This window comes from Nerophis lumbriciformis, linkage group LG27 (assembly GCF_033978685.3).
Source record: "Nerophis lumbriciformis linkage group LG27, RoL_Nlum_v2.1, whole genome shotgun sequence".
NCBI classification, from domain to species: domain Eukaryota; kingdom Metazoa; phylum Chordata; class Actinopteri; order Syngnathiformes; family Syngnathidae; genus Nerophis; species Nerophis lumbriciformis.
In genome coordinates, this window is record NC_084574.2 from 8450276 (window position 1) to 8474154 (window position 23879).

Here is a 23879-nt window from a genome sequence, read left to right on the forward strand (position 1 = left end):
GTTGATGATTTTTATTTGTGTAGTTATAATTATATGCTTTTACTTGTAATTGTATTGAGTTTGTGGACCCCAGGAAGACTAGTGGGTTGTTGTGGCAACCACATACCTGCCAACTTTTGAAATCAGAAAAACCTAGTAGCCAGGGTCCAGGGGCCACAGGCCCCGGTAGGTCTAGGACAAAGTCCTGGTGGGGGGTTCAGGCTGAAGCAAAATGATTATTAGCATTCAGACAGGTTAAAATGTTGCTAAAACCATCACTTTTCTATCAGTCACAGTGACTTTTCAAAACAAAAATATTACAGCAAAAATCATATGGGTTGATTGACATGTTTATTCTGTAAGCTAACTTCAATAGTTTGAAATGATTTTGACAGTTAATGCCAGTTATCCTGTCAACCTTTCACAAGACTTCAATTTGTTAATTGAAAGTATAAACAGTATAAACACTTTTTACAGTAAACAAATGGTAAAACAGTACTAAACAATTCCATTAAAAAAAAAATTGGTGTCATTATTAACTTTCTGTCCAAGCTTGTATAATCTACTGCCTTGTTCAATTGTAAAAAATATTCTGTGCCTAAAATTCACATTTCTATCACAATTATCATACTGTAAACATGGTATGCTAACTTCATTAAAATTAATAGTCCTGTCAATAGCATGGAATTACAATTCAAATGTAGTTTATTGTAAGCCTTTCAAAAGAATTCAAAATATGAAAAATTAATGAAAATTAATTGAAGCCATCAGACACTTGAAAAGTGGCACATCACATCTCTAATGTAATCATTTGAACTTTTCAACAGAAATAGCACTGCAAAAATATTAAGGACATACTTCTGTATTTTGGTAGTTATGCTGTCAACATTTAACAAGATTTCTTCAACTTGGACTTGAAAGCATAAATAGTATAAACACTTTTAACAGTATAACAGTACTAAACAATTCCAATAGATAACATTGGTGTCATTACCTTTTTGTTGCTAAAATCCAAACTTATTCTAGTCCATGCTCAATTATTGCCTCCGTAAATAAAACTTCGGCATTCATCACATCCAAAGAATCTGTTTGGGCGACGAAAAACGTTGAAAGTTTTCCACTTGTATCGCTAGCAACGGCATTAGACTTGTGTTTTTTTGTCCCAACGTGGTCTTTTACATCGCTAATTCCTCCGTGTCCGATCGAAAAATCTTGTCTGCACAAGGTGCAATTCGCGTAGTTTTCACCCTTTTTGGAACGGATAATTATTCCCGGATAGGCTTTTGAATATTCTTCACGGAATGACTGCAGTTTTCTTTTCGGTTTAAGACTCGTTTGCGATTTTTCTCCGGCTGATTCCATGATCGTTCGCTCGTTTGGAAACAATGGCAACGGGTGCCTCGTGCCTGGCAGCGGTGCTATAAATAGCCTCGCGCATGGCATTCGGAATGGCTCGATAGGAAGTTACGGGAAGCAGTGTCGATTGTCATTGTTGTTACGCGATTTCGTGAATAAAACTTTAAAAAAAAATTTTTTTTTTAATTAATGAAAAACCATATTTTTTATCACTGCAACCGTAACCCGGAATAGGTTGATGAAAACCGTACTAATTACGGGAAAACCGGAGTAGTTGGCAGGTATGCAACCAGCTAATGGGGATCCTTAATAAAAATCCAAATCAAATCAAAATCACTCACACATCCTATATTTGTGCAGGTGATTCATTTTTTCACAATGAATGTCAATCCAAGTCAATGCAAAACGATAACATCTGTGATCTTTTTAGTTCTATTGAAGTCATTGCCATTTTCTTCTGTACATTTGTGTCCGTGTTCCAGACTCTACAAGTTTTTGAGGGAAGGTGAGGTTTCACTGTGTCTGTGACAATATCATCCGCTACTTGTTTTTTTTTTTTTGCTGATATCGGGACCAACATCCAATATCAATTTCGGATCGGAACACCCTTGGACGTAACGCGATATCATTTCAAACCGAAATGAAATCCACTTCAATTAACCAGCCGAGTTGATGGAAAATAGTGGAAAGAAGTCACCGTCTTGTTGACTTATATAATAATAATAATAATAATATATTTTATTTGTAAAAACACTTTACATTGAGCAAACAACCTCAAAGTGCTACAGTGCATTAAAAAATAAAATAAATACAAATAAAAACTAGAACAATAGCTAGTACGAGTACGCATATATCTAAAAAAAAAAAAAAAAAAAATTTTTTTAAAAGAAGGGTTTTTAAGCCTTTTTTAAAAGCCTCCACAGTCTGTGGTGCCCTCAGGTGGTCAGGGAGAGCGTTCCATAGAATGGGGGCGGCGGAGCAGAAAGCCCGGTCTCCCATTGTTCGGAGCTTTGTCCTCAGAGGTTAGCCTGTCCGGAGCGGAGGTGTCGTGTGGAGGATTTGGGGGTGAGCAGTTCTTTGAGGTAGAGAGGGGTATTTCCATGGAGGCACTCCACCCTTTTCCTCGCCCGGAAAAGGGTGGAGTGCCATCTCCGGGTTAGGGAGGAGATCTTGCCCCAAGTGGAGGAGTTCAAGTACCTCGGAGTCTTGTTCACGAGTGAGGGAAGAGTGGATCGTGAGATCGACAGGCGGATCGGTGCGGCGTCTTCAGTAATGTGGACGCTGTATCGATCCGTTGTGGTGAAGAAGGAGCTGAGCCGGAAGGCAAAGCTCTCAATTTACCGGCCGATCTACGTTCCCATCCTCACCTATGGTCATGAGCTTTGGGTTATGACCGAAAGGACACGATCACGGGTACAAGCGGCCCAAATGAGTTTCCTCCGCCGGGTGGCGGGGCTCTCCCTTAGAGATAGGGTGAGAAGCTCTGTCATCCGGGGGGAGCTCAAAGTAAAGCCGCTGCTCCTCCACATCGAGAGGAGCCAGATGAGGTGGTTCGGGCATCTGGTCAGGATGCCACCCGAACGCCTCCCTAGGGAGGTGTTTAGGGCACGTCCGACCGGTAGGAGGCCGCGGGGAAGACCCAGGACACGTTGGGAAGACTATGTCTCCCGGCTGGCTTGGGAACGCCTCGGGGTCCCACAGGAAGAGCTGGACGAAGTGGCTGGGGAGAGGGAAGTCTGGGCTTCTCTGCTTAGGCTGCTGCCCCCGCGACCCGACCTCGGATAAGCGGAAGAAGATGGATGGATGGCACTGGTGGGTTAGTAGGGAGACTTCGTATTCAATCCTGAGTGGAACAGGAAGCCCACGAAGGGATTTGAGAACCGGTGTGATGTGATTTCCCCACTCTCATCAGGATCCTAGCAGCACTGTTTTGTAAGTACTGCAGCTTCTGGATGTTGTTGCTGGGGATCCCGACAAGAAGTGAGTTGCAGTAGTCTAGCCTGGAGGAGACAAAGACGTGGACGAGCCTCTCAGCATCAGAGAGAGTGAGTGAGGGGCGGTGTCAGAATAATTGTATCTAAGTTATCACAAAACTTTGTGCTGCATTGAGTTCAGCTCGCCCTGCGAGAGGACAAAAGCTGTCTTTGATCCTACCAAGCAAAAGGCTTGTAAAACTCCACTGTGTAGGAATGGAAGCGACATAGAGGCGTCGGTTTCTTTGATGTATTGTAATCCAAAGAAATATTTTGTCTTGACCCGAGATATACAAAGCAGGCACCTTTTCTTTGAACTGTTTTACGACCTTTTCTTTTAACTGTTTTGTAACCAAAGGTGATGGCTGTTTACGACCCCCCTCCCTTAGAAACAGCTGTTGCCATGTAATCAGGGAAAGTCCAAATAAAAAAGGAGACGTACAATCTTTCGTCAGAGTCCAGACGTTTCTCCTCAATTGAGCCAAACTGAATTCTGTCTCTGTTTAATTCATTGCTTCTTGTCTTGTTTAATAGATGTCAACAGTGTTTGAACCTGACAGGCAGAGTTTTGAAATGTTCCTGAGGTGGGAGAAGGAGGTCTTGCACAGTTGTTTTATGTGAACCTCAAAGGATGTATGCACATATGCACAAACTCCACGCCATTAGGGAGGCCATGCGACCGGCAGTAATGAATGTCGGGAGTCCTCGGCCAAGGAGAGACAGCTTTAATTGCCTCATCAGCATTTTCCGTTAGTCCGACAGGAAGTGAGCGTGGCACACCGAGCCGCAGGTGTGCTTCAGGTGTGTTTGGCGTCCGTGTTGGTTTTAAAAACAATACAATCTGGGAGTGACGCTAACGAATTGCATTCTCGAAACTCTTCCGTCGGAGGCGATTAAACTCCAGGGTGAAGTCAGAGACCAGCGTTGTTTTCTTGCCGCAGTAAATTACATCCAGGTGAAGACAATCCCCCGCCTTGCTTGGATTAGCGCTCCACTCGTCTTTTGTTGCAAGAAGCTCCCCAAAGAACTTGTTATTTTCTTCCTTTGTTTAGGGGCACACGCCTACACACCGCCACTTCTAAGTCAAAATGTCTGCTTTTACACTCGCTGCTGTTGCTTCGAGCGATGTTGACAGGAATTACAAACTAACTTTTGTCGGAACTCCTGAGTCACTGTCGAAATTAAACCTGCATATGCTTCATTATAGTCGGGGTGTAGCTTACATAGCAGCATCAGTGTCTAAATCAGGGGTGTCCCTGGGCCAAATTTGGCCCGCCAAAGTGTGGGATCTTTATTATTTGCATTAACGTATGTTATTTTTGTTTCAAGCTTGAATTTAGGGTGTCATGGTATTGGTGTAATATCAGCAAAAAAACCACGTAACCGATGATACCTGAGACACACACCATAATAATACTATGTTGAAGCACAGTACAATCCATCAAGCGGTGCAGCTTACCAAAGTCCTACTAAAACATTTGGATAGATTTTTTGAGCGCCGTGTGTAATGTTCTATATGTTCAATAGAACATATAACATTTTGGTGTTGTTTACTTGAGTCATATTGCAGTCTACACGTATCTCTAATGTGTGACTGCCATCATATTTCAGTCTACACGTATCTCTTGTGTGAGACTGCCATCATATTGCAGTCTACACGTATCTCTTATGTGTGACTGCCATCATATTGCAGTCCACACGTATCTCTTATGTGTGACTGCCATCATATTACAGTCTACACGTATCTCTTATGTGTGACTGCCATCATATTGCAGTCTACATGTATCTCGTAAGTGTGACTGCCATTATATTGCAGTCTACACGCATCTCTTATGTGTGACTGCCATCATAATGCAGTCTATACGTATCTCTTGTGTGACTGCCATCATAATGCAGTCTATACGTATCTCTTATGTGTGACTGCCATCATAATGCAGTCTACACGTATCTCTTATGTGTGACTGCCATCATATTGCAGTCTACACGTATCTCTTATGTGTGACTGCCGTCATATTGCAGTCTACACGTATCTCTTATGTGTGACTGCCATCATAATGCAGTCTATACGTATCTCTTATGTGTGACTGCCATCATAATGCAGGCTATACGTATCTCTTATATGTGACTGCCATCATAATGCAGTCTACACTTATCTCTTATGTGTGACTGCCATCATAATGCAGTCTACACCTATCTCTTATGTGTGACTGCCATCATAATGCAGTCTACACGTATCTCTTATGTGTGACTGCTGTCATATTGCAGTCTACATGTATCTCTTATGTGTGACTGTCATCATAATGCAGTCCACACGTATCTCTTATGTGTGACTGTCATCATAATGCAGTCCACACGTATCTCTTATGTGTGACTGCCATCATATTACAGTCTAAACGTATCTCTTATGTGTGACTGCCATCATATTGCAGTCTACATGTATCTTGTAAGTGTGACTGGCATTGTATTGCAGTCTACACGTATCTCTTATGTGTGACTGCCATCATAATGCAGTCCACACGTATCTCTTATGTGTGACTGCCATCATATTGCAGTCTACACGTATCTCTTATGTGTGACTGCCATCATATTGCAGTCTACATGTATCTCGTAAGTGTGACTGCCATTATATGGCAGTCTACACATATCTCTTATGTGTGACTGCCATCATAATGCAGTCTATACGTATCTCTTATGTGTGACTGCCATCATAATGCAGTCTATACGTATCTCTTATATGTGACTGCCATCATAATGCAGTCTACACGTATCTCTTATGTGTGACTGCCATCATAATGCAGTCTACACGTATCTCTTATGTGTGACTGCCATCATAATGCAGTCTACACGTATCTCTTATGTGTGACTGCCGTCATAATGCAGTCTACACGTATCTCTTATGTGTGACTGCCATCGTATTGCAGTCCAAACGTATCTCTTGTGTGACTGCCATCATATTACAGTCTACACGTATCTTTTATGTGTGACTGCCATCATAATGCAGTCTACATGTATCTCGTAAGTGTGACTGCCATTATATTGCAGTCTACTTGTATCTCTTGTGTGACTGCCATCATAATGCAGTCCAGTGTGACTGCCATCATATTGCAGTCTACACGTATCTCTTATGTGTGACTCCCATCATATTGCAGTCCACAGGTATCTCTTATGTGTGACTGCCATCATATTGCAGTCCACACGTATCTCTTATGTGTGACTGCCATCATATTACAGTCTACACGTATCTCTTATGTGTGACTGCCATCATATTGCAGTCTACATGTATCTCGTAAGAGTGACTGCCATTATATTGCAGTCTACACGCATCTCTTATGTGTGACTGCCATCATAATACAGTCTATACGTATCTCTTGTGTGACTGCCATCATAATGCAGTCCATACGTATCTCTTATGTGTGACTGCCATCATAATGCAGTCTACACGTATCTCTAATGTGTGACTGCCATCATATTTCAGTCTACACGTATCTCTTATGTGTGACTGCCATCATAATGCAGTCTATACGTATCTCTTATGTGTGACTGGCATCATAATGCAGTCTATACGTATCTCTTATGTGTGACTGCCGTCATATTGCAGTCTACACGTATCTTTTAATGTGTGACTGCCTTCATATTGCAGTCTACACGTATCTCTTATGTGTGACTGCCATCATAATGCAGTCTATACGTATCTCTTATGTGTGACTGCCATCATAATGCAGTCTATACGTATCTCTTATATGTGACTGCCATCATAATGCAGTCTACACATATCTCTTATGTGTGACTGCCATCATAATGCAGTCTACACGTATCTCTTATGTGTGACTGCCATCATATTTCAGTCTACACATATCTCTTATGTGTGACTGCCATCATAATGCAGTCTATACGTATCTCTTATGTGTGACTGCCATCATAATGCAGTCTATACGTATCTCTTATGTGTGACTGCCATCATAATGCAGTCTACACGTATCTCTTATGTGTGACTGCCATCATAATGCAGTCTACACGTATCTCTTATGTGTGACTGCCATCATAATGCAGTCTACACGTATCTCTTATGTGTGACTGCCGTCATAATGCAGTCTACACGTATCTCTTATGTGTGACTGCCATCGTATTGCAGTCCAAACGTATCTCTTGTGTGACTGCCATCATATTACAGTCTACACGTATCTCTTATGTGTGACTGCCATCATAATGCAGTCTACATGTATCTCGTAAGTGTGACTGCCATTATATTGCAGTCTACTTGTATCTCTTGTGTGACTGCCATCATAATGCAGTCCAGTGTGACTGCCATCATATTGCAGTCTACACGTATCTCTTATGTGTGACTCCCATCATATTGCAGTCCACAGGTATCTCTTATGTGTGACTGCCATCATATTACAGTCTACACGTATCTCTTGTGTGACTGCCATCATATTGCAGTCTACACGTATCTCTTATGTGTGACTGCCATCATATTGCAGTCCACACGTATCTCTTATGTGTGACTGCCATCATATTACAGTCTACACATATCTCTTATGTGTGACTGCCATCATAATGCAGTCCATATGTATCTCTTATGTGTGACTGCCATCATAATGCAGTCTACACGTTTCTCTTATGTGTGACTGCTGTCATATTGCAGTCTACATGTATCTCTTATGTGTGACTGCCATCATATTGCAGTCTACACGTATCTCTTATATGTGACTGCCATCATAATGCAGTCTACACGTATCTCTTATGTGTGACTGCTGTCATATTGCAGTCTATACATATCTCTTATGTGTGACTGTCATCGTATTGTAGTCCACACATATCTCTTATGCGTGACTGCCATCATATTACAGTCTACACGTATCTCTTGTGTGACTGCCATCATATTGCAGTCTACATGTATCTCGTAAGTGTGACTGCCATTATATTGCAGTCTATACGTATCTCTTATGTGTGACTGCCATCATAATGCAGTCTATACGTATCTCTTATATGTGACTGCCATCATAATGCAGTCTACACCTATCTCTTATGTGTGACTGCCATCATAATGCAGTCTACACGTATCTCTTATGTGTGACTGCCATCATATTACAGTCTACACGTATCTCTTATGTGTGACTGCCATCATATTGCAGTCTACATGTATCTCGTAAGTGTGATTGCCATTAAATTGCAGTCTACACGCATCTCTTATGTGTGACTGCCATCATAATGCAGTCCACACGTATCTCTTATGTGTGACTGCCATCATATTGCAGTCTACACGTATCTCTTATGTGTGACTGCCATCATATTGCAGTCCACACGTATCTCTTATGTGTGACTGCCATCATATTACAGTCTACACGTATCTCTTATGTGTGACTGCCATCATATTGCAGTCTACATGTATCTCGTAAGTGTGACTGCCATTATATTGCAGTCTACACGCATCTCTTATGTGTGACTGCCATCATAATGCAGTCTATACGTATCTCTTGTGTGACTGCCATCATAATGCAGTCTATACGTATCTCTTATGTGTGACTGCCATCATAATGCAGTCTATACGTATCTCTCATGTGTGACTGCCATCATAATGCAGTCTATACGTATCTCTAATGTGTGACTGCCATCATATTTCAGTCGACACGTATCTCTTATGTGTGACTGCCATCATAATGCAGTCTATACGTATGTCTTATGTGTGACTGCCATCATAATGCAGTCTACACTTATCTCTTATGTGTGACTGCCATCATAATGCAGTCTACACGTATCTCTTATGTGTGACTGCCATCATAATGCAGTCTACACATATCTCTTATGTGTGACTGCTGTCATATTGCAGTCTACATGTATCTCTTATGTGTGACTGCCATTATATTGCAGTCTACACATATCTCTTATGTGTGACTGCCATCGTATTGCAGTCCACACATATCTCTTATGTGTGACTGCCATCATATTACAGTCTACACGTATCTCTTGTGTGACTGCCATCATATTGCAGTCTACATGTATCTCGTAAGTGTGACTGCCATCATATTGCAGTCTACATGTATCTCTTATGTGTGACTGCCATCATATTGCAGTCCACACGTATCTCTTATGTGTGACTGCCATCATATTACAGTCTACACGTATCTCTTACGTGTGACTGCCATCATATTGCAGTCTACATGTATCTCGTAAGTGTGACTGCCATTATATTGCAGTCTACACATATCTCTTATGTGTGACTGCCATCATAATGAAGTCTATACGTATCTCTTATGTGACTGCCATCATAATGCAGTCTACACGTATCTCTTATGTGTGACTGCCATCATAATGCAGTCCACACGTATCTCTTATGTGTGACTGCCATCATATTGCAGTCTACACGTATCTCTTATGTGTGACTGCCATCATATTGCAGTCCACACGTATCTCTTATGTGTGACTGCCATCATATTACAGTCTACACGTATCTCTTATGTGTGACTGCCATCATATTGCAGTCTACATGTATCTCGTAAGTGTGACTGCCATTATATTGCAGTCTACACGCATCTCTTATGTGTGACTGCCATCATAATGCAGTCTATACGTATCTCTTGTGTGACTGCCATCATAATGCAGTCTATACGTATCTCTTATGTGTGACTGCCATCATAATGCAGTCTATACGTATCTCTCATGTGTGACTGCCATCATATTGCAGTCTATACGTATCTCTAATGTGTGACTGCCATCATATTTCAGTCGACACGTATCTCTTATGTGTGACTGCCATCATAATGCAGTCTATACGTATGTCTTATGTGTGACTGCCATCATAATGCAGTCTACACTTATCTCTTATGTGTGACTGCCATCATAATGCAGTCTACACGTATCTCTTATGTGTGACTGCCATCATAATGCAGTCTACACATATCTCTTATGTGTGACTGCTGTCATATTGCAGTCTACATGTATCTCTTATGTGTGACTGCCATTATATTGCAGTCTACACATATCTCTTATGTGTGACTGCCATCGTATTGCAGTCCACACATATCTCTTATGTGTGACTGCCATCATATTACAGTCTACACGTATCTCTTGTGTGACTGCCATCATATTGCAGTCTACATGTATCTCGTAAGTGTGACTGCCATCATATTGCAGTCTACATGTATCTCTTATGTGTGACTGCCATCATATTGCAGTCCACACGTATCTCTTATGTGTGACTGCCATCATATTACAGTCTACACGTATCTCTTACGTGTGACTGCCATCATATTGCAGTCTACATGTATCTCGTAAGTGTGACTGCCATTATATTGCAGTCTACACATATCTCTTATGTGTGACTGCCATCATAATGAAGTCTATACGTATCTCTTATGTGACTGCCATCATAATGCAGTCTACACGTATCTCTTATGTGTGACTGCCATCATAATGCAGTCTACACGTATCTCTTATGTGTGACTGCTGTCATATTGCAGTCTACACGTATCTCTTATGTGTGACTGCCATCATATCCAAAATTTGACTGTACAATTGCATTTTTATAAATTTACAGTAAAAAAACAAATGTAAATTTTACAGTAAAATTCTGGCAAATGAGCTGCCTTTTTTTTTTTTTTTACCATAAAAACAGTAGTACTCTTTTTCTATTTACACTACATTTTGAGGTGAAATTATTGCCATATTTTTTTTAGATTTTAGTAAAAAAAAAAAAGTCTATTAATAAAATGCATAAAATAAGGTGTAATAATAGCATTCACTGTTAGAAGCGGCCCTCTGGGGCCAAACATAACTGCGGTGTGGCCCTCAGTGAAAACCACTTGCACAGCACAACATAAACAACTTTAAGAGCTTTGCTGCTAGAAAAACATGAACCCCAAAAAGAGGCAATTAATGTAAGATTAGAGCACCTCAGCAAAGCGCAGTGGTTGCCATTAAAAATGCGAGCAGTTAAAGCGGGACAACATGTATTAAAGGGGAGATAAATGCTCGCAAAGAATACTAAACGCAAATATTGATTAAACTCTTTCAAAGCCCGGCCTGCAAGACAAACTACTATCACGCTCTCTGGTCATTGCCAAGTCGGGGCCGATGCAAGTTTTTTTAATAGATGCTGAAAGCTCCACCTCACCACCATCCCAAAGCCCCCAAACACTCCTCTCAGACACCCTTGGAGGGTGCTGGCACAAAGACAAATTGCTCTTTTATTGGCCTCCTGCTCACACTTCTGCTGCTTTCTTTTCTCTGACCGTCTCCATCTGTGATGGACTAATATCGCTGAAAACATTACACTAAAGTATGTGTGTGTACAACATGCGTGCATTCAGCACTTTTTGGGTGGCTCAAAAATATGTCATTGTGCTTTTCTTCCCCAACCAAGTGTCCCACAATACTGCGATGAGGTGGCGACTTGTCCAGGGTGTACACCGCCTTCCGCCCGAATGCAGCTGAGACAGGCTCCAGCACCCCCCGCGACCCCGAAAAGGACAAGCGGTAGAAAATGGATTGATGGATGGTGTCCCACAATAGTGTATTGGAGCATGTTGCCTAAAATATACACTGCAAATTATTAGTTATGACCAAGAAGAACGCGGAGTTGGAATATAATTACAACACTTTATGTACATATTTATATACAGATTTGAACAATTAGTGATTCACTGAAATATATTTATTAATTGTGGTTCTTACAAATAATATATCTTATAAAATATAAAAGCTAAAATGTCTCTTAAAGCTCTGCCCCTTTAATTAGTGAATACTAAATAATTTAACTTTAGCCTACTACTACAACCATATTATTTACCAGCAACATGAAGTGAAACAGAGGCAGAGGTGTCCTGCCACAGTCAGTCAACCTCCTCCTCCTCCTGCTGCTGCTGAACAGGTCGCACCTGTGGTCCGGACTGTAGGCCTACCTCCTCTCCAAGTCGAGCCCTTTTCGGCCGTTGAAAATATTTTTCTATACTCATCTGTGTGAAGGAGTGAACATCCAACATTAGAATTTATTACTAACGAGCAGAAGCGCTCTATGTACAGTGCCGTCTAACCTTAAGCGGCAGCAGCTCAACACATGCAGGGTTCAACGTTAAGGTTTTTTTCTACTTGCCTGACTTCTCAAATCTACTTGCCCCAATATTTTTACCTGTCCTGCCTAGGTTTTTTTCTGGGTGTGTAGTGCTCATGGCTTATATCTTACTAGAATCCTTCCCGTTGACTATTTACAACACTACACAGTATTTATTATTATTATTATTATCTATAATTACTTTTAAATGGCATTGCATACATGTAAAATTAAATGCTATTTCACATTATTTGACCAGTAGCAGTTACACTCATCTGAACAGGTCAGCCACCTGTTTAAAGCCCGATCACAGTTGAAATCTTGAAATGAAGGGCCTTTAATGGCCAAAACATTAACCTGGACAACATTTTAACAGCTGGTTGGCTCAGATTTTATTATTTTCATTGCATTCACATGCTGCAGTGGACAGTGGACAATTTAGCTTCAGTCCACGTGTGTTTATTGACAACAGGGTTATAACCTGGACACGTTAGCTCGTCGGTATGAAAACAGGTGACCGAGTCAAACAGCGGCGGTGTTAATGAAGCAGCGTCAGGCTGCTCACCGTCAGTGAAACGCTCGGTGAAATCGCGGATTAACGTTAAATATATGACGAGCCGCGAGCGATGCAGCTATAACCTATCTACCTATAACACCTGTAAAAATGAAGCAATGCTACCACGCTAGCAAGCGTTAGCTTGGTGGCTATGAGCCACCAAGCTGCTAACTATCGCCAAAAGGCACCATTTAAGTTTTTTTCCCCATGGCATCCTGGATCAAGGCTTTCAGCAGCTTTTGGACGTTTGAGGTAGAAACGTAGGAAGCCCCATCATTATGAAAAGTAGCCGGCGAGTATTTTGATCCCGTCCGTCCGTCCGTCCGTCCCTCTTCTTCTTCTGGCCCACCAGGTGAATTAAGTGCTATTGGCGGAGTTACAATGCATAGTAGGCTACCGCCACCTACTGCACCGGAGGTGTAACTACAAGCAACATTCACAGACAGTCCCACTGCTTTTATGAGCGGTCGAGCGAGTCAAAAGCCGAAAAATCCATTTGTGGCGGACATAATTCTTTCGTGGCGGGCCGCCACAAATAAATGAATGTGTGGGAAACACTGCATATATACATACATATATATATATATATATATATATATATATATATATATATATATATATATATATATATATATATATATATATATATATTTGTAATCTTTTGGTCGGAAGAACCAAGAAAGAATGAAGCATGGTTGGTTGCACAAAGAACAAAGGCACTCGCGGTCTGGTAATCTTGCAAAACAGGAAGTGATCAGATAGCGATGGGTGGGACATCTTAACAGCCAATCGCGTAACAGTATCAACTATGATAGTTTGGTTGTGCCATCTCGCTGTTGATTCCTTGCATGGAGTGAGAAGAGAAACTAAAAATGAGTGCTGCAGAGAGCAAAGAAATTGTCGATAACACCGGAAAAATCACCTCGACAGATTTTTGGCTTTTTTTCCCCAAACGGGGCGCAATCATTTGCCGCGCTTATCTTTTTTTCCCCTTTTTTTTCTTCCCAACCCTCGTTGTTATGTTGCATCCACTATGGACTGGATTCTCACAATATTATGTTAGATCCACTATGGACTGGACTCTCACTATTATGTTAGACCCACTATGGATTGGACTCACTATTATGTTGGATCCACTATGGACTGGACTTTCACAATATTATGTCAGACCCACTCGACCTCCATTGCATCCGGTCTCCCCTAGAGAGGGGGGGGGGGGGTCCTCTCCAAGGTTTCTCATAGTCATTCACATCGATGTCCCATTGGGGTTGTGAGTTTTTCCTTGCCCTTATGTGGGCTCTGTACCGCGGATGCCGTTGTGGCTTGTGCAGCCCTTTGAGACACTTGTGATTTAGGGCTATATAAATAAACAATGATTGATTGATGATTGGCAGCACAGTGGAAGAGGGGTTAGTGCATCTGCCTCACAATACGAAGGTCCTGAGTAGTCTTGGCTTCAATCCCGGGCTTGGAATCTTTCTGTGTGGAGTTTGCATGTTCTCCCCGTGACTGCGTGGGTTCCCTCCGGGTACTCCGGCTTCCTCCCACCTCCAAAGACATGCACCTGGGGATAGGTTGATTGGCAACACTAAATGGTCCCTAGTGTGTGAATGTGAGTGTGAATGTTGTCTGTCTATCTGTGTTGGCCCTGCGATGAGGGGGCGACTTGTCCAGGGTGTACCCCGCCCTCCGTCCGAATACAGCTGAGATAGGCTCCAGCACCCCCCGCGACCCCGAAAGGGACAAGCGGTAGAAAATGGATGGGTGGATGGATCGCCCCGGCCTTAAGCTAGTATCCTGAAAAAACCCATCAAAGCAAACTAGTGTGTGCTTCTCAAAGATGGCAAAGTTAACAACCCGTTTTACGCCGCCTCTTCAACACGGGAATCGTCTGTCCTTTTTTCCGGGTCACTGTTTTGTATCACCGCGCCGCCAATAGTGCACCTTGGAAAATAAAACCAGAGCCGTAACGAAGAGTGAATGCATTAGCACACAATACTCGTTTCTCCTGACCCGTTGTGTTGGCAGCAATTGTCGCAGTATTTTATGCATGTTGGGAGACAAAGACTGATTGCCGAATCTGCGGTTACGGCCCCAATGAGGTTAACGTGCGGGGTCTCCTTGTAAAGGAGACTACGGGCCAGTGGAAAGGAGCAAAAGTCCAGTCTGTCATCAACAGACTGGACTTGGACATGTGTTATTGTGCACGTCATCAGCTCTGAGCTTCATGCTACTCGAGCAGAATTCAAGATTTCATTGCAGAAAAAAACATGTTCTTTGTGTCCATTGTCGGAGGCAGATATTTACATATATCCGAATTTAAGTGTTACTACTTTTATTTCATAGTCATATTTGAAAACAGCTCGTGTTCTTCCAATTGTGGTCTTTTGGTTGTCTGCAAAACTGTGTGCTTAACCTTGAATGAGGAATGTTCGAGAGAGCGATAATAAGCATTTGTTTTGACTAGAGAGAGGGAAGAGGGGAGAGGGTTTTGGGTCGGGAAGGCAGAACATTTTGGCGGCGCGATACAATGTTCTATGCTGGACTGGTCTCAAATGTATATCTGCAAAGCTTTGCCAATATATTACAAAATACCTATTCTGTCTCTGGTGGTTTTTCAACTCAGCTTTAAGTGTCGTAAAGAGCTTGGGAGCGACTTGTGACTTGAATTCCCTGGGAGGAACAACTGGTCCAAAACGCAACACCATCCATCCATTTTCTACCGCTTGTCCTCTTCGGGGTCGCTGGAGCCTATCTCAGCTGCATTCGGGCGGAAGGCGGGGTACACCCTGGACAAGTCGCCCCCTCATCGCAGGGCCAACACAGATAAGACAGACAACATTCACACTCACATTCACACACTAGGGCCAATTTAGTGTTGCCAATCAACCTATCCCCAGGTGCATGTCTTTGGAGGAAGCCAGAGTACCCGGAGGGAACCCACGCAGTCACGGGGAGAACATGCAAACTCCACACAGAAAGATCCCGAGCCCAGGCTTGAACTCAGGACTACTCAGGACCTTCGTATTGTGAGGCAATGGTTAGAGTGTCCACCCTGAGATCGGTAGGTCGTGAGTTCAAACCCCGGCTGGGTCATACCAAAGACTATAAAAACGGGACCTATTACCTCCCTGCTTGGCACTCAGCATCAAGGGTTGGAATTGGGGGTTAAATCACCAAAAAAATGTAACTCAAAATTTGACATTAGAGATAAACGCTTTAAAATGTAATATCGGAAATTATCGGTATCGGCTTCAAAAAAGTAAAATGTATGACTTTTTAAAACGCCGCTGTGTACACGGACGTAGGGAGAAGTACAGAGCGCCAATAAACCTTAAAGGCACTGCCTTTGCGTGCCTCTACGGCTTTTCACACACACAAGTGAATCCATCCATACTTGGTCAACAGTGTCATGATCTGTGGTCTGGATTATGTTTTAGTTATTATCTGTTTGTTTTGGACTCTTTTAGTTCCTGTTTGCGCTCCCTTGTTTGCTTAGTTACCATGGCGACTTATTAGTTCCACCTGCCTCATGTGTTCGGGACACGCACCTGCTCTAATTAAGAGACTATTATTTAAGCCTGTCTTTGCCAGTTAGTCGGCCTGGCGACATTGCTCTTTTCATGCTCGTTTCATGCCATTGCTTCATTCATGCCGCAGTAAGTCTTGTTCGTTCTATGCCATAGTTTGGTTAGTTGTGTTCTATGTCCGCAGTTCAGTCTAAGTGTTAGCGTATGTTTCCTGCGTCAAGTTTTATGTTCCTTAGCCTCTCGTGCAATCGGCACGCTTTCCTTTTGTTTTAGTTCCTGTCTTTTGTCCTGTGTAGTTAGATTAATAATAAATATGTTCCTACCTGCTACCTTTGTCCGGAAAAGTCCATCCCGGGAGAACAATCCTCGCAGTAAGCTGCGAAAAACCCCTCGTCGTGACAAACAGCCATACAGGTCACACTGAGGGTGGCCGTATAAACAACTTTAACACGGTTACAAATATGCGCCACACTGTGAACCCACACCAAACAAGAATGACAAACACATTTCGGGAGAACGTCCGAACCGTAACACAACATAAACACAACAGAACAAATACCCAGAACCCCTTGCAGCACTAACTCTTCCGGGACGCTACAATATACACCCCCCCGCTACCTCCGAGCGCCCCCCACCACCCACCCCAACCCCGCCCACCTCAACCTCCTCATGCTGAGAGCATGTCCCAAATTCCAAGCTGCTGTTTTGAGGCATGTTAAACAAAATAATGCACTTTGTGACTTCAATAATAAATATGGCAGTGCCATGTTGGCATTTTTCTTCCATAACTTGAGTTGATTTATTTTTGGAAAACCTTGTTACATTGTTTAATGCATCCAGCGGGGCATCACAACAAAATTAGGCATAATAATGTGTTAATTCCACGACTGTATATATCGGTATCGGTTGATATCAGAATCGGTAATTAAGAGTTGGACAATATCGGAATATCGGATATCGACAAAAAAAACATTATCGGACATTTCTAACTGACATATTTTATTTTTGTAAAAAACATTCTAATGAAATCAACATATTAAAAAAAAAAAAAAAAGTTAAACTAAGACTAAAACTAAATGTAGCATAAAATCAACAACAGAACAGCGTTTGTTTACAATCTAGAGAGGCGCCGTCTTTGTTTACTTGTTGGGACAATAAAGTTTTGTGAATTAGATGATTAGAACTAAACGTAGCATTAAATTAAAACTAAATGTAAAACTAAAACTAAATATAGCATTAAATTAACAACAGAACAGCGTTTGTTTACAGTCTAGAGAGGCGCCATGTTGTTTGTTTACGTGTTGGGACAATAAAGTTTTGTGAAAAAGAGATTTGGAACTAAACGTAACATTAAATTAGTAACAGAAGGGCGTTTGTTTACAGTCTAGAGAGGCGCCATGTTGTACATTGTATACGCCGTCTTTGCTCCACAGTAAGTCTTTGCTGTCGTCCAGCATTCTGTTTTTGTTGACTTTGAAGTCAGTTCAGTTTTAGTTTCGTTCTGCATAGCCTTCCCTAAGCTTCAATGCCTTTTCTTAGGGGCACTCACATTTTTTGTTTATTTTTGGTTTAAGCATTTGACACCTTCTTACCTGCACACTGCCTCCCGCTGTTTCCGACATCTACAAAGCAATTAGCTACCTGCTGCCACCTACTGAAATGGAAGAGTATTACACGGTTACTCTGCCGAGCTCTAGACAACACCGACACTCAACAATAACACATCATTTGCAGACTATAATTACTGGTTTGCAAAAAATATTTTTAACCCAAATAGGTGAATTTAGATCATCTCCCACGGCACAGCAGACTGTATCTCACGGCACACTAGTGTACCGCGGCACAGTGGTTGAAAAACACTGCTCTGAGCTGCCATATTTTTACTGTAAAATCTTGTCTTTAACGATGTTTTACTGAAAATGGAAAAACCATACATTAGTTTTGTGTATTTGGGATCTGCATAAATCCCAAAAACTTGCGCGCGTCCGCCATTGTAGTCCACGCCGTAGTCGATAAACTCCAAACATTGAATCCAGGTGAGGATTGGGTCAAAACGGGGATAAGGTCAAGCGCAGGCTCTCTTTGGCAGTGAACCAGCCGAGCGGAAAATGTGAAACTTTAAGCCACAGCGAGTGATTAGTGAAGTCAAATACGAAACAAAAAGCTTTGTCTCCCGGAAGAATGGCGTCTAAAGTTTAATCTGACATTCACAGAGTAACTGCTTTTCACTTGAATGGATTCTTTACAAAATGCTAACCTTATCAGCGTTCATGCTACACGAGCAGATACCAGCACAGGTCACTTGAAGCGTGAACAAGTCTTCCATTTTTTATTTTTTTTTCTCATCACAAAAACTCCTCCTTTCCTGCGTTCAATTTATTAGCTCGTCTCCAAACACTCCATTCCTTGTACTCCAAACTCCACCGCTAATTGGATCTGGCTTGGACTGTAAGGGCTTTGCAATCTACCAGCGGGTGGGGGGAAAAAAAAGTAATTTCTTTTGGCATCACTCAAGTGACCACTAGAGTGACACATGTTGTGCATCCAAACAAGTCCAGACTGCAGCCTGCAGGGTGCTGCTAAGCTCAGCTGTGAGGCAATCCTATTAGTAAGGCGTCCCCAGGGGGCGCACTTGAGAGCCTGAGATCCAGGAGCGATGGATATGATCTTAATAATCTTTTGTCCTTTCTTTTAAAGCTTTATTAAATTAAGAGCTTTACATTTTCTCTCATAAAAATGATCCTTTTGGGATTTTACCGGTAAAAATCTAATAGCTCCGTCGCCGGAATTTTAGCGAATAGAAAACTGTGGTAAGTTTGTCCACTGACAGTAAATGCTGTGAAACAACCATAAATTTTACAATTTTTTTCCGCAAAATATACAGATTTATTTTTACAGTGTACGTAACAAATATATATATATATATATATATATATATATATATATATATATATATATATATATATATATATATATATATACAAACATATAATATATATATATATATATATATATATATATATATATATATATATATATATATACAAACATATAATATATATATATATATATATATATATATATATATATATATATATATATATATATATATATATACACACACATATAATATATATATATATATATATAATATATATATATATATATACACACATATAATATATATATATATATATATATATTATATATATATAAATATCGGCAGTGTTTTAGCTACTTCTAAATCACTAATCTTCGTCTCCATGGCGACAAATAAAGTACGTTTCTTACAAGTATCATTATCACTGCAGGACGAGGAATAGCTAAACATGCTTCACTACACAACGTAGCTCACCGGCATCAAAATGTAAACAAACGCCATTGGTGGATCTACACCTGACATCCACTGTAATGATATCAAGTACAGGCATACTTGCCAACCCTTCCCGGATTTTTCGAGAGATCCCCGAAATTCAGCGCCTCTCCCGAAAACCTCCCGGGGCAAATTTTCTCTCGAAAATCTCCCGAAATTCAGGCGGACCTGAGTGACGTGTCGACAGCCTGTTCTCACGTCCGCTTTCCCACAATATAAACAGCGTGCCTGCCCAATCACGTTATAACTGTAGAATGATGGAGGGCGAGTTCTTGGTTTCTTATGTGGGTTTATTGTTAGGCAGTTTCATTAACGTCCTCCCAGCGCGGTAACAACACACAACAACAGCAGTCACGTTTTCGTCTACCGTAAAGCAGTTTGTCTGCCGTAAAGCAGTTCGTCTGCCGTTAACAGCAATGTTGTGACACTCTTAAACAGCACAATACTGCCATCTACTGTACATGCATATGTGACAATAACATCTACGGCTTTTAAAGAGTGCAGTGCACAACTGCGCACAGAACAAGGAGACGAAGCAGAATGCATCATCAGAGAGGGTGTTCAGCATGGTTAGAAAAATAAGGATGGACAATTCAACCCTTAACTCAACAATGAGTAGATGTGTGTTATGTGTAAATAAATGAACACTGAAATTCAAGTATTTCTCTTATTTATTTATATATATATATATATAATTCACTGAAAGTCAAGTATTTCTTATATATATATATATATATATATATATATATATATATATGAAATACTTGACTTGGTGAATTCTAGCTGTAAATATACTCCTCCCCTCTTAACCACGCCCCCGCCCCAACCACGCCCCCGCCCCAACCACGCCCCCCCCACCTCCCGAAATCGGGGGTCTCAAGGTTGGCAAGTATGAGTACAGGCGCGTATCTAGTCGATACTACTATGATTACGTCAATGTTTTTTGGCATCGCAACATCTTCTTTCGTTTGTTTAAAATGTATATTATGTTTATAAACTCAGTAAATATGTCCCTGGACACGAGGACTTTTAATATGACTAATGCATGATCCTGTAACTACCGTATTTTTTGGACTATAAGTCGCAGTTTTTTTCATAATTTGGCCGGGGGTGCGACTTATACTCAGGAGCGACTTAGGTGTGAAATTATTAAGACATTAGCGTAAAATATCAAATAATATTATTTATCTCATTCACGTAAGAGACTAGACGTATAAGATTTCATGGGATTTAGCGATTAGGAGTGACAGATTGTTTGGTAAACGTATAGCATGTTCTATATGTTATAGTTATTTGAATGACTCTTACCATAATATGTTACGTTAACATACCAGTTGGTTATTTATGCCTCATATAACGTACACTTATTCAGCCTGTTGTTCACTATTCTTTATTTATTTTAAATTGCCTTTCAAATGTCTATTCTTGGTGTTGGCTTTTAACAAATACATTTCCCCAAAAAATGCGACTTATACTCCAGTGCGACTTATATATGTTTTTATCCTTCTTTATTATGCATTTTCGGCCGGTGCGACTTATACTCCGGAGCGACTTATACTCCGAAAAATACGGTACTTGGTATCGGATTGATACCTAAATGTGTGGTATCATCCAAAACTAATGTAAAGTATCAAACAACAGAAGAATAAGTGATGATTACATTTTAACAGAAGTGTAGATAGAACATGTTAAAAGAGAAAGTAAGCAGATATTAACAGTAAATGAACAAGTAGATTAATAATTCATTTTCTACCACTTGTCCTTAATAATAGGTAGATAAATGACACAATATGTTACTGCATACGTCAGCAGATTAATTACGAGCCTTTGTTTGTTTACTTACTACTAAAAGACAAGTTGTCTAGTATGTTCACTATTAGAGATAAATGCTTTAAAATGTAATATCGGAAATTAACGGTATCGCTTTTTTTACTATCGGTATCATTTAAAAAAAAAAATTAAATCAACATAAAAAACACAAGATACACTTACAATTAGTGCACCAACCCAAAAAACCTCCCTCCCCTTCACTCTCATTCACACAAAAGGGTTGTTTCTTTCTGTTATTAATATTCTGGTTCCTACATTATATATCAATATATATCAATACAGTCTGCAAGGGATACAGTCCGTAAGCACACATGATTGTGCGTGCTGCTGGTCCACTAATAGTACTAACCTTTAACAGTTAATTTTACTCATTTTCATTAATTACTAGTTTCTATGTAACTGTTTTTATATTGTCTTACTTTCTTTTTTATTCAAGAAAATGTTTTTAATTTATTTATCTTATTTTATTAATTTTTTTAAAAAGGACCTTATCTTCACCAAATTTGGTTGTCCAAATTAGGCATAATAATGTGTTCCATGACTGAATATATCCGTATCGGTTGATATCGGTAATTAAGAGTTGGACAATATCAGAATATCGGCAAAAAAGCCATTATCGGACATCCCTATTCACTATTTTATTTAAGGACTTAATTGCAATAAGAAACATACGTTTAATGTACCCTAAGATTTTTTGTTAAAATAAAGCCAATAGTGCCATTTTTTTGTGGTCCCCTTTATTTAGAAAAGTACCGAAAAGCATCAAACATTTTTTAGTACCGGTACCAAGCTAGTTTACAGTGGTCCAAGTTCCTCCATACAACAGGAACTCTACTGTTTTTAGGAACGTGATGCAAGAATGTTTGCCTCAAGTTTTGAACTGAACTTGATGACTTGGTGTCATTGCCAACACTGCAAAAAGTCAGTGTTCAAAAAAAGAAAAAAAATATACAAAAATGAGGGGTATTTTATTTGAACTAAGCAAAATTATCTGCCAATAGAACAAGAAAATTTGGCTTGTCAAGACTTTCCAAAACAAGTAAAATTAGCTAACCTCAATGAACCCAAAAGTACCTTAAAATAAGAATATTCTCACTACTAATAACTGTACTACTATACGAGTACGTATTTTCTATTGTTTCATTGAAAATAAAACAGCAAAGTCCATTTGGCTGTCATCTGTTTTAATTATGAGACACAATTACGGTGTTAGCTTTCATTGTTATGCTGATGACACCCAACTCTACATGCCCCTAAAGCTGACCAACACGCCGGATTGTAGTCAGCTGGAGGCGTGTCTTAATGAAATTAAACAATGGATGTCCGCTAACTTCTTGCAACTCAACGCCAAGAAAACGGAAATGCTGATTATCGGTCCTGCTAAACACCGACATTTATTTAATAATACCACCTTAACATTTGACAACCAAACAATTACACAAGGCGAATCAGTAAAGAATCTGGGTATTATCTTCGTCCCAACTCTCTCCTTTGAATCACACATTAAGAGTGTTACTAAAACGGCCTTCTTTCATCTCCGTAATATCGCTAAAATTCGTTCTATTTTATCCACTAGCGACGCTGAGATCATTATTCATGCGTTCGTTACGTCTCGTCTCGACTACTGTAACGTATTATTTTGGGGTCTCCCTATGTCTAGCATTAAAAGACTACAATTGGTACAAAATGCGGCTGCTAGACTTTTGACAAGAACAAGAAAGTTTGATCATATTACGCCTATACTGGCTCACCTGCACTGGCTTCCTGTGCACTTAAGATGTGACTAAGGTTTTACTACTTACGTATAAAATACTACACGGTCTAGCTCCGTCCTATCTTGTCGATTGCATTGTACCATATGTCCCGGCAAGAAATCTGCGTTCAAAGAACTCCGGCTTATTAGTGATTCCCAGAGCCCAAAAAAAGTCTGCGGGCTATAGAGCGTTTTCTATTGGGGCTCCAGTACTATGGAATGCCCTCCCGGTAACAATTAGAGATGCTACCTCAGTAGAAGCATTTAAGTCCCATCTTAAAACTCATTTGTATACTCTAGCCTTTAAATAGCCCCCCTGTTAGACCAGTTGATCTGCCGTTCCTTTTCTTTTCTCCTCTGCTCCCCTCTTCCTTGTGGAGGGGGGGGGGGCACAGGTCCGGTGGCCATGGATGAAGTGCTGGCTGTCCAGAGTCGGGACCCGGGGTGGACCGCTCGCCTGTGCATCGGCTGGGAACATCT

At 40.7% G+C, this 23879-nt stretch overlaps 1 protein-coding gene across 5 annotated transcripts in view; it reads right to left on the reverse strand.

The window, feature by feature from the left end:
* inpp4b (inositol polyphosphate-4-phosphatase type II B) overlaps positions 1-23879 on the reverse strand; it is a 621310-nt gene that overhangs the window by 127443 nt on the left and 469988 nt on the right. The gene's annotated exons all lie outside the window — the stretch shown is intronic.